Source organism: Molossus molossus, unplaced genomic scaffold, assembly GCF_014108415.1.
Source record: "Molossus molossus isolate mMolMol1 unplaced genomic scaffold, mMolMol1.p scaffold_m16_p_13, whole genome shotgun sequence".
NCBI classification, from domain to species: domain Eukaryota; kingdom Metazoa; phylum Chordata; class Mammalia; order Chiroptera; family Molossidae; genus Molossus; species Molossus molossus.
The window spans coordinates 42,526,587-42,538,985 of NW_023425348.1; the positions used below are offsets into that span (position 1 = coordinate 42,526,587).

General features: G+C 38.3%; 1 protein-coding gene across 2 annotated transcripts in view; it reads right to left on the minus strand.

Annotated features, from left to right (window-relative positions):
- The window catches only part of EMSY (EMSY transcriptional repressor, BRCA2 interacting), a 546,562-nt gene that overhangs the window by 28,013 nt on the left and 506,150 nt on the right, over positions 1-12,399 (minus strand). The gene's annotated exons all lie outside the window — the stretch shown is intronic.

Consider the following 12,399-nt stretch of genomic DNA (forward strand, 5'->3'; position numbering starts at 1 on the left):
TCTGTGCTTCCTGGACTTGTATGTCTGTTTCCTTCACCACGTTAGGGAAGTTTTCTGCCATTATTGTTTCAAACAGTTTTCAATTTCTTGTTCTCTCTCTTTTCCTTCTGGCACCCCCAAGATGCGAATGTTGGCATGCTTGAAGTGGTCCCAGAGGCTCCTTACACTATCCTCATTTTTTTGGATTCTTTTTTCTTTTTGCTGTTCTGATTGGGTGTTTTTTGCTTCCTTATATTCCAAATCCATGGTTTGCTTCTTGGATTTACGTACTCTACTATTGAATCTGTGTAAATTATTCCTTATTTCAGTTAATGACTCCTTCATTTCTGACTGTGCATCCATCATTTCTGACTGGTCCTTTTTATGCTCTTGAGGCCCTCACTAAGTTCGCTGATGTTCTCACTAAGTTCTTTCAGCATCCTTATAAGCAGTATTTTGAACTCAGCATGTTAGGTTGCTTATCTCCATTTCGCTTAGTTCTTTTCTTGGGGTTCTGTTCTGTTCTTTCATTTGGGACCTGTTTCTTTGTCTCCTCAGTTTGGCTGCCTCCCTGTGTTTGTTTCTGTGTATTACTTAACGAGCGGTATGGGGCTAGCTGAGACTAGATGCTGCTTGTTTGAAAGAATTTAGGAAAAACCTGAAGCAGGATCCAAGACAGGCCAATCCTATGGTTAAGCAAGTGGCAACAGCTTGGGTGGGCCTGAAAGTTGGGTGGGGTGGGGCGGGGCCTCAGGGAGTCACCAGGGCGGGGCTACCAGTGTGAGCCAGGTTGCTGGAGTCCCAGATATGGCCACTGTCTGCCGCCCCAGGGAAGGGCTCACCAAAGAATCAATGGCCTCTGACAGCATGTTTGTCCCAGAGAAAGTCCCCTCTCCTGCCCTCGCTCCAGGGCCAAACAGCTCAGTTCTTCCCTGTATGTCTCTGGTGCCCCTCGAGCTGCCTCCCCTCCAAGCTTAGTGGGAGAGAGTCCGATAAGTACAAGCACGGGCCCTTTAAGGAGCTGCCTGGGGCTCCAGCCGCTTCAGCTTCCCTGAGCTCAGTTCCTGCTGGTTTTTCCAGGCAGAAATTATGGGGACTTCTCTGCCTGGCACTGGGACCCTGAGCAGGGCACCTGCTGTGGGACAGGGACCCCTCAGTCCTCAGGAAGGACCTTCCCAGCCGAGGTGTCCTCCTGATTTTTATCCGCCACACGTGGGTGTGGGACCAGCCCGTTGCGCTGCTGCCCCTCCTATCAGTCTGGATGTGGCTGCTTCTTTAATTCCGTAGTTGTAGGACTTCCATTCAGCTTGATTTCAGGCGGTTTTGGATGGTTGTTCTGTAGTTTAGTTGTAACTTTGATGTGGTTGTGTGAGTACGCGATACCGCGTTTACCTATGCCGCCATCTTGACCGGAAGTCTTTGTCCCCATATTTTATTGATAGTGTGGCTGGCTATAGAATTCTAGACTAGAATTCTATAATTCTAGCTTCCAGTTTTGCTTTGTTAAGTCCAAAGCCATTCTGATTCCTGATACTTTGTATGTATATCTGCCTACTAACTGTATAAACTTGTGGAATCTTCCTTATGTAGAATTCTGAAACTGACATGGGTATATTTCCATCCATTGGGCTGAAGAGCCAAAGGGTTCTTTTGATTTAATAACTCATGTCTTTCCATTATAGGATATTTTCTTGAGTTATTTTGTTGATGATTTCATCCCTTCCATTTTCTCTGCAGCTACCCACCCCCTTATATTGGTAATTCTATTCTGGCCCAGTAATATTTCTACAGAATCCCTTATATTCATTTCTTTCTCATCATCCTGATGGCCCCCAGGGTGTGTAGATTTATCACTTTGCTTGTCCTTTCCAGAGTGAAGCCCATGGACTTAAGGAAACACCTCATTGTCTCTCCACAGCACTGGTGGTGAGTGAGCCTAAGGGTCCTGAGGTCTTGCGCTGTTTTGTTTACTCTGTACCATACCATGGGTTTAAGGCCTGTCCTGTGGTGGCTGCTTGCTGGTAAATGGGTGCATGGGATGATGGACAATAATGCAATCACAATGTGTGTTCAGGAGAAGGGATTCCAGTGGCTTCTTCAGCTGTATCTTTCAAACCCTTCACTTCAGTTTTTCATTTTATATTTTTAATATTGGGGGGCGGGCAGGGATTCTCTGACTGTTCCTTTTTTTAATAGCATCCTATTCTGGATACAGTATATTTCTAGAACTATTAATGAATTAATATTTGTTCTTGTTTTGTGATTTTTCAAGTTTTTTTCTTCATGTATAAGTTGTTTTCTCTATGCTGATTTCCTCCCCTTATTACTTGTTTTGGCCTTTCATATTGGATGCATTCATTATATGTCTGACACAGTTTCCTCCTTCTTAAGAGTAGGAAACTAAAATGATGATAACAAGCTCTAAGCATATGGTTGAGGCCTTTATTTAAAAAATTTTTTTCCCTGTATTGATTTGAGAGAGGAAGGGAGAGGGAGATAAAAACATCGATGAGAGCCCAGCCAGTATGGCTCAGTGGTTGAGCATCGACCTGTGCACCAAGAGATTGTTGGTTTGATTCCTGGTCAAGGCACATGCCCAGGTTGTGGGCCAAATCCCCAGTGGGGCACATGCAGGAGGCGGCCAATCGATGTTCTTATCTCTATCTCCCTCACACTTCCTTTCTCTCTAAAATCAATAAAGGAAAAGAAAAAGATTAAAACAAAAAAGAAAAAGAAACATTGATGAGAGAGAACATCGACTGGCTGCCTCCCGCATGCCTCCCACTGGGGATTGGGCCCACAACCTGGGCATGTGCCCTGACTGGGAATCGAACAGGCAACCTCTTGGTGCATGGGTCGATGCTGGTTGAGCCCTTTAGATTAGTATCCATCACCGTAGGGTTATTTTGCTGGATCAGTTGTTAGGAAATCCCTAATATTATTATCTTCAAGTCTTTCAAGCTACTCAAATTCCCTCTTCCAATTTTCTGCCTATAAGTCTTTGCACTAATTTACCTACATTCAAAATGCTTAAGGTCACCCAATTTCCCTGATTTCAGTAAGGTATTCACATGCTCAATTGTGCCTGGTAATCTCCAACCTAAAGACATTGTTCATCCTTTCCAGGGAATAAACCTCTAGACTTTTGCAGTTACTCAGTGGTACTGAGTAGGTGAAAGGGATCTAATTATTTAATAATTTCTTAAAGCTTTTAAACAATCCTCGTTTAGATTCCTCTTCCATCTCCTTTCCAAACTGCCTGTTGCTGTTAATGCCTGATACCTGAGAAAAATTCTCTAAAGAAATTGGAGGTTCTTGGCTTAGTATTTGGCTTTCTTGGGTTAGTTAAAGCAGTTAGCAGTAATCTATCTACTTTCCAGCTTCTGCCTTTATTGGTTCCATTCTTTATTTCTCCTTGGCTTTATTCTCTTGACCTACTTTCTAATTATTGAAGTTGGATGCTTAGTTCATTATTTATTATTTGTCAGTTTCTCTAGTTCTAATGTAAACAACTAAAGCTATAAGTTTCCCTCTAAGAACTACTTTAGCTATACCTACCTACTTTGATTTTGTAGCATTTTCATTATGGTTCTGTTCTAAGTGTTTCAATATTTCTATTATTATATCTTTTTTTACTTGTATTTAAAGTGTGGTTTTACGTTTCTAAATATATGGGCTCTTTGACTAATCCTGTATTAACTAATTGTACTATAGTCAGAACATGTTATGAATGATACCAATTCTTTAAAGTTTGTTTAACCTTGTTTTTTTGTTTGTTTTTTATCCTCACCCAAGGACATTTTTCCATTTTTTTTTTATTAAAACTTTATTTCTTTTTTTTTTTTTTATCCTTACCCGAGGACATTTTTCCATTTTTTTGTACAGATAGAGTGGGAGGGAGAGAGAGGAAGAGAGAGAGAGGGAGAGAGAGGAAGAGAGAGAGAGGGAAACATCGATGTGGAAGGGACACATCGAGTGGCCACCACCCGCACGACCAACCAGGGCCGGGGACAAACTGCAACCGAGGTACATGCCCCTAGCGGGAACTGAACCCGGGTCTCTCTGGACCGCAGGCGGACGCTCCAACCGCTGAGCCAAACCAGCCAGGGCCATTTTTCCATTTTTTATTCAGCTAGAGCAGGAGGGAGAAAGAGGAAGAGAGAAACATAGACGTGAAAGGAACACATCGAGTGGCTGCCACCTGCACGACCCAACCAGGGCCAGGGACAAACTGCAACCGAGATATATGCCCTTAGTGGGAACCAAACCCAGGTCTCTCTGGACCACAGGCCAACGCTCTAACCGCTGAGCCATACCGGCCAGGGCTAACCTTGTTTTAAAGCTAATATCTAGTATGTTTAATAATCACTCCATGCATGCTTCTGAAGACCACGCATTCTTTAATTGTTGAGTGTATTAGATCATTATATTATTTTATAACTCAAATTTTATCTATATTCTTGTTTATATTTTTTAGTCTGAGTTACTGTGTTGAAATATCTCAGCATGATGAAGCATTTATCTATTTCTCTCTTTTAAAATTCTGTTTTTGCTTAAAAATTTCCATAGAAATTCAAGATTGCCACTTTTTTCTAGTAAACTGAATCTTTTAATAATGTAGTGAACACATTTGTCTTAAATAATGCCTTAAATATGTTTTGCCTTTTATTAAAATGATTAGTCCTTTTAGTCAATATTTATGTAGTATATATTTTTAATATCCTCCTTTAAAATTACTGTGTATTTATGTTTTAACCATGTGTCTTATGAATAGCACATTGCTGAATATATTTTCCTGTTTGACGGTCTTTATGTTTTAATTGCTTAGCTTTGTCCATTTATATTTACTATGATTACTAATATATTTTTAATTATTTCTACTCCTTTATTTTCTGTTTTATATTTATCTTGACTTTTCTTTGCTTCCATTCTCTCCTCCTGATTTCTTTTGGATTAGTTTTCATAATCCCATTTAAATCCTTCATGGTTTTAAAAGTTATTGTAAAATCAATTACTTTTTAGTGGTTACCAAAAATGCATACATAAAATCTAAAATTAGTCACTGTAATTAAAAACAAACAAACAAATTTAGGAACTATGTAACTAAGATTATCCTCTTATATCTTGCATGTTATTATGTCCACTGTTTTAGTTCCATTTTTAAAATATTTCTAACTGGATATTATTTTAAACAGTCAGAAATTTTGTTAAGATAGTCCAATAGGTTACTATTTTTTCTTTCTTTCACTGTTCTTTCTAGCATCTCAGCTCTTCTTCCTAAAAAAAAAAAAATCTTTTAAAAGTTCTTTTATTGTGGTGTATTAGTAAACTTTCTCCATTTTTGTTTGCTCCAAAACGTCTTTATTTTACCCTTGCTCTTAAAAGATAGTTAAGTATACAATTAAGTTGATGATTATTTCTCTCAGCACTTTGAAGATAACCGTCACCTGTGTTTTGGTTTCCATTATTGCTGTTGATAAGTCTGCAGACTATTTATCATTCCTTTGTTGATAATATGTCTTTTATCTTTGGATGTTTTTAAGATCTTTGACTTTGTATTTCAGCAATTTCAGTATGCTTTTTCAGAATTCAACTGTAGATACTATCTCTATCTAAAGCAGAAAAGAATGTAGTACTTTCAATTCTAATAGAAATGTAGAGTGAGTAAGATTTAGGTTGTCCAGGAATAATTTATGAACATGAGCACAGAATTATCTTGCCAAAAAACTTTTTTCGTTTTTGCACTTAGGAAGGTGGAGAATTGAGAAGCCTCTGGACCAACTATTGCATCCAACATCATACCATTTTAGCTTTAGTTCACAGATCAAGAAGGTGCCACCACACCTGTCTGTTCCAGAGCCATAATATGCTCACCTTAGATACACAACAGTAAATGAATGCTTTACATACTACCACTTCTCTCCCCCAACTTGACTTGGTTCTGAATTCCATTCTCATGTGAATACATGTAATTGGTAGAACCTGAATGTACTGGGAACCTTATCTGCAAAGGAAATATGGGAAATAAAGCTTTTAGTTTTTTAGCATCTACATTATAGGAAGGTACATTTGAAGGAAGCTGGAATCTATCACATCTGCCATACCTGAGAAAAATTTCCTTTCAGTTATCCTGCTTGGGAATTTTTAAAGGTGAAAAGTCATGTCTTTTGTTAATCCTAGAAATTTCTCATCTATTATCTCTTTGAATATCTCCCCCCTACTCACCCTGCATTTTTGCTATTCTCTCCCTTTGGAACTACAATTAGAGGTGTTGAGCTCTGTCACTTGCCTTCCAATTTAATTAATTGTCTATTCAACTCTGTCTAATCTACTCATAACTTATCCATTGAATTTTTTATTTCAATAATTTTTTTAAATGTCAGAAGTTCTTTAATTCTTTTTCAAATCTGGATTTTCATTTTTGATAATCTACTGTTCCTTGGTCACCTTTTCATTTTACCTTTTATTTCATTAAATATTTTTTAAATACTCATTTATATTTCAGTATCTGATTTAGGGGGTTTATTTATGCTATTATCTGTTTTCCTATGACTTTTGCTTATGGTAACTTATTTTCTCCTCTGGATTTGGAATTATTCACTGTGCACACATGCTTGACTGCCAATTTGTTAAAATACTGGCTTTGTGTCTACATGTTTGTGTAGTGGTGGGGAACCGGTTCCAACTGCCCATCTGAACATACCAAAAGCTTTGTCTTCTATCTCTCTTGAAGCTATTCAAACCTAAGACTTTGATTTCCTGGTATCTGCAATACCTTCAAATTGATCATGATCTCAGAACTCATTTGTCAGTGTAGTTTGTAGCTCCTGTGAATTTGATGCTCTGGAATTTTCTTTACATTCTTTTGAGCTTAGCTATACATTTAAAAGGATGTTTGTTATAATTTACCCAGAATTTCTAGATGTTTTGTTACAGGAGAGATTTTCAGATATCTTGTCAAACACATTAAAAGAAACAAAAGTTTTAGAGTTTCAATTTGACTTTAAAAATATTTACTACTAAATATTATTCTGAGTTCCAGTGGTTACCAAGATAAATAAAACTTCAAGAAACTTACAGTGTAGTTGGGCAGACAGATAAGTAAACAATAAACAGTACTAAATGAAATAATCACCAAATGGAGATATAAGAAAGAAGCTGTAACAAGGTAGATGGAAGAAAGATGTTTTTATTTCATAGGATTTACATGGTCACATATTTTTTATAGATTTGTCATTTGTGTTTCTAAAAGTACTGGTGTCTTATGAGACTTGATTTTAGGCAAGGACTGTTTATTTGTTTACTTGTTTATTTTTTGTTTTTGTTTCTTTACATTTCCCCAAGGTGCCTAGATTAAAAACAGAACCAACTGGGGTCTTCTGATTCTGGGAAGACGAAACAGACATATTCTTCCCACTATGTACAATTTTAAAATCCTGAACATTATATATAAACAAATATAAGAGAACTCTGAAAGATGAAGATTGCAGACTGGTTAGGAACTCTGGACCTGAGTAAGTAATGCTACAGTAATAAGTTCCATTCAGTTTCTTTTTGCCTCATATATCCCAGAGTTAGAACCGAAGAAGCTAGAAACTCAAATGCCCCTAGGCACAGACAAAAAAGAAAAGCCCAACTAAAGCCTGTTTTCTCTAGCCAAAGGACCAGGAAAGAGGCAACTTAGCAAGACAGACAACTTATATAACTGCTATTCTATAGCCAAACACCACAGAAAAAAATCTATGGACTCACCCCTATCCACAGTACAAAATGTGATTGAGAGCCTAGACTTTCATCCTCATCAGGCTAAGAAGGCACCCTAAGCTCCTTCTAGGCTACGGTGAAGCAGGCAGGGGCTGGGACTTTCATCCCCATCAAGCAGTAATGAGATCCCCATTCCCTGCAGTATCATTGGAGACCACATGGGAAACCTGGACTTACATCCTCATGTGGCAACAAAGTGTTATTCTCTCTCCCCACTGTGGTGTGTCAGAGGAGATGTATTGGAGTGTCAGAACTTTCACCACTGGCCAGAGTTAACAAGGTCATATAAGTGAGGGGTCAATAGAGGCCACATGGTGAGAAATAATTAGGCACTTCTGCCCCTCCCAGCCAGGGTGGTATCAGGAAGGCCTAGTTAAAATAAAGGGGGCCCTGGCCGGTTTGGCTCAGCGGTTAGAGTGTTGGCCTGTGGACCTGAGAGTCCCTGGTTTGGTTCCCGCTAAGGGCACGTATCTCAGTTGCAGTTTGTCCCTGGCCCTGGTTGGGGTCATGTGGGTGGCAACCACTCCATGTGTTTCTTTCTCTCTCTTCCTCCCTCCCTCTCTCCCTCCTGCTCTATCTGAAGATAAATGCAAAAATGTCTTCAGGTGTGGATAAAAAAAGGGGCGGGGGTTCTACCCCAACCCAGCAGAAATTAGGAGCTCCTTCCCCTACTGTGTGCCAAGAGATGTCTAGGAGGAACCTAGACACCTACCACTATTTAGCAGTAATAAAGTAGCACTCAGGGACCTGTGGGACTATAACAAAAAATCTAGCATTCGTGTTATTGGTGTCCTGGAAAAAAAGAAGAAAGAGGGCATAGCTGAAAAAGTACTTGATGATATAATGGCTGAAAACTTTCAAATCTGACACCCCCCAAAATAAACAACAACTATTTAAAAAAAAAAAACAAAAAACAACAACTATAAACCCACAGATTCAAGAAGCTCAAAGTTAAACTCAAAGAAATCCACATCAAGACACACCATAGTTAAACTTCTGAAAAAGAAAGACAAGGAAAAAATCTTGGAAGCAATGAGAGAAAAAAACACTTTACCTATACTATAGGGGATAAACAATTTGAATGGCAGAATTTGTTGTCAGAACTTGCAGGCTAGGATGAAGTGACACACCATTTTTCAAGTTCTAAAAAAAAGGAACTCTCAATCTAGAATGCTATATCCAGTGTAAATACCCTTCAGGAATGAAACAGAAACCAAGACAGTCTCAAATGAAGGAAAACTAAGAGGTTATGTCACCAACATATCTACCTTGAAAGGATGGCTAAGAAAGTTTTCTAAACAAAAAGAAAATGACTAGAGAAGGAATTTTGGAATATTAGGAAGGAAAGCAAATAAAAATAGTAAAAATATGGGTAAATATAACACATTGTCCTTTTCCTTTGGAGTTTTAGTATTATGTTTTATGGTTGGGGCAAAAATCATAATACTGTACTGTCTGATGAGGTTATAAATGCATGTAGAGAAAATAATTAAGATAATATATTTTATTTATTTATTTAAAAAATTTTTGTTTTCTTTATTGATATTTTAGAGAGAGAGGAAGGGAGAGGGAGAAACAGAAACATCAATGAGGGACAACATTGACTGGCCGCCTCCTGCACACCCCCCATTGGGGATTGGGCCTGAAACCTGGGCATGTGCCCTGACTGGGAATCAAACTGGCGACCTCTTGGTGCGTGGGTCGACACTCAACCACTGAGCCACACTGGCTGGGCAAGATAATATATTTTAGGTTGTTTTTTTTTTAAATCTTGACCCAAGGATATTTTTACATTCATCTTCAAATAGAGCGAAAGGGAGAGAGGGAGGAAGAGAGAGAAACATCAATGTGAGAGCGACACATAGACTGGCTGCCACCCACAGGACACAAACCGGGGCCGGGGACAAACTGCAACCGAGGTACGTGCCCTTAGCGGGAACCGAACCCGGGACTCTCTGGACTGCAGGCCGACGCTTTCACCGTTGAGCCAAACCGGCCAGGGCAAGATAAGATATTTTAAATGGGACAGGTAAAAGGCACAGTTATTGGTTGGATTGTTTCCCCTCAAAAAATTATGTTGAAGTCCTAACCCCAGTACCTCAGAATGTGACCTTATTTAGAATCACTGCAGATATAATTAGTTAAGATGAAGTTATACGGAAGTACAGTAGGCTCCTTATACAGTATGACTGATGTCCTTATAAAGACATATGAAGACACAGAGACAAAAGAGAATACCATGTCATGACAAAGACAGACTGAAACTGTGGAAGTAAAAGTCAAGGAATGCCAAAGATTTCCAGCAAACCACTAGAAGCTAGGAAGAGGTAAAGACGATTCCAATACAGGTTTCAGAGGAAGCATGGCCCCATTGACACCTTGATTTCTGACTTCTAGCCTTCAGAACTATATGATTTGAAGAGGTATTCTATAGCTACAGTAAACAAGAGAGTGTGACACTGGTGAAGAGATAGACACATAGATCAATGCAACAGAATAAAAAAAACCCATAAATAGATCCACACAAATATACCCAAATAAACTTTGAGAAAGGTAAAAAGGCAATTCAATGGAGAAAGGATGGCCTTTTCAACCAATGATCCTGCAGCAGTTGGGCATCCACAGGTAAAAACACAGACCTTGACTAAACCTCACATTTTAAACAAAAATAACTCAAAATAAATAATGAACTAAAAATGTGAAATGCAAAACTATACAAAACTTCTAGAAAAAAACATAGGGGAAAATCTAGGATTTGGCATAGAGTACTTAGACTTAATAATAAAAGCATGATCCATAAAAATAAAAAAATTTTTTGCTAAGTTGGACTTCATCAAAATTAAAAACTTTTGTTCTGTGAAAGGCCCTATGAAGAAGATGAAAAACGAGGTACAAACTGGGAGAAAATATTTGTGAGCCACATTTCTTTTTTTTAATTCTTAACCAAGAATAAGTTTTTACTGATTTTTTTTAGAGCGAGGAGGGTGTGGGGGTTGGGGGAGAGAGAGAGAAAAACATCAGTGTGAGAGAGAGACATCGATCAGTTGCCTTCTGTACGTGCCCTGACTGGGGATTGAACCCAAAATCTGGGTATGTACCCTGACCAGAAATCAAACCCACCACCTTTTTTGGTGCACAGACAACACTTGAATCAACTGAACCACCCAGTTAGGGTGTGAGCCACATATTTGACAAAGGATTAGTATATAAAATATATAAAGAATGCCCAAAACTGAACTGGAGGGAAAAGAAAGAGAAACAATCCCATTAAAAATGGGTAAAGACACAAACAGACATTTCACCAAAGATGATATACAGATGGCAAATAAACACATGAAAATATATTCAATATAATTAGACATCAGGAAAACGAGAATGAAAACCATACTGAGATATCAGTATACACATCTAGAAAGGCTAAAATAAAAAAACAGTGACAACACCAAATGTTGGCAAGGATGCAGAGAAACTGGGCAACTCATACACTGCTGGTGAGAATGTAAAATGGTAGAGCCACTCTGGAAAACAGTTTGGCAGTTTTGAGAAAAACTAAATATATAACTACAGTACAACCTAGCAATTCCACTCTGAGCATTTATTCTAGAGAAATAAAAGCTTATATTTGCACAAAATCATGTAAAAAATATTCATAGCAGCTTTACTCATTATAGTAAAAAACTAGACACAATTCAGGTGTCATTTAACAGGTGAATGATTAAACTATAGTACGTATATCCTATCATGGAACACTGCTCAACAACAGAAAGGAATAAACTACTGACATACACAACAATTTATATTAATCTCCAGTGAGTTATGCTAAGTGCAAAAGGCCAATCCCAAAGGTGACATATATAATATGATTCCATTTATACAACATTCTTGGAATGAAAAAAAAAAGAAAAAAAGAAATGAAGGACAGATTAATGGTTGCCAGGGGTTAAGAATAGAGGGTAAAGAGATTAGTGGAAAGGAAGTAGATATGACTATTAAAAGTCAACACAGGGATACTGGTGGTGACAGAATTGTTCTCTATCATGACTCTATCAATGCCAAATCCTAGTTATAATATTGTACTATAGTTTTTCAAGGTATTACCATTGGAGGAAATTGGAAAAAGGTACCAATTTCTTATAAATGCATATACTTCTACAATTACCTCAACATAAAATTTTAATTTAAAAAAAGAATAAAAACCATAAGTCATACTATTTATTGAGCACCTACTGTATGGTCAGGCTCTATGTAAAGTACTCACATAAATATTTCTTATTTAATCTTTATAAACTCTGTAAAGATTATACCCATTTCCTAAATGACATTTCTAGAACACTGATTCTTTGTGACAACAGCCTTCCTTAAGAGGTGTTCTTTAGTCCTGGCTGGTTTGGCTCAGCGGTGGAGCGTCGGCCTGCGGTACAGAGAGACCCGGGTTCGGTTGCCGCTAAGGGCATGTACCTCGGTTGCAGTTTGTCCCCAGCCCTGGTTGGTCGTGCAGGTGGCAGCCACTCGATGTGTCCCCTCTCATCGATGTTTCTCTCTCTCTCTCTCTCCCTCCCGCTCTATCTGAACAAAAAATGGAAAAATGTCCTCAGGTGAGGATTAAAAAAAAAAAAAGTGTTCTTTAAAAAGCGTTTCTTAGTCAAGTAACTTGAG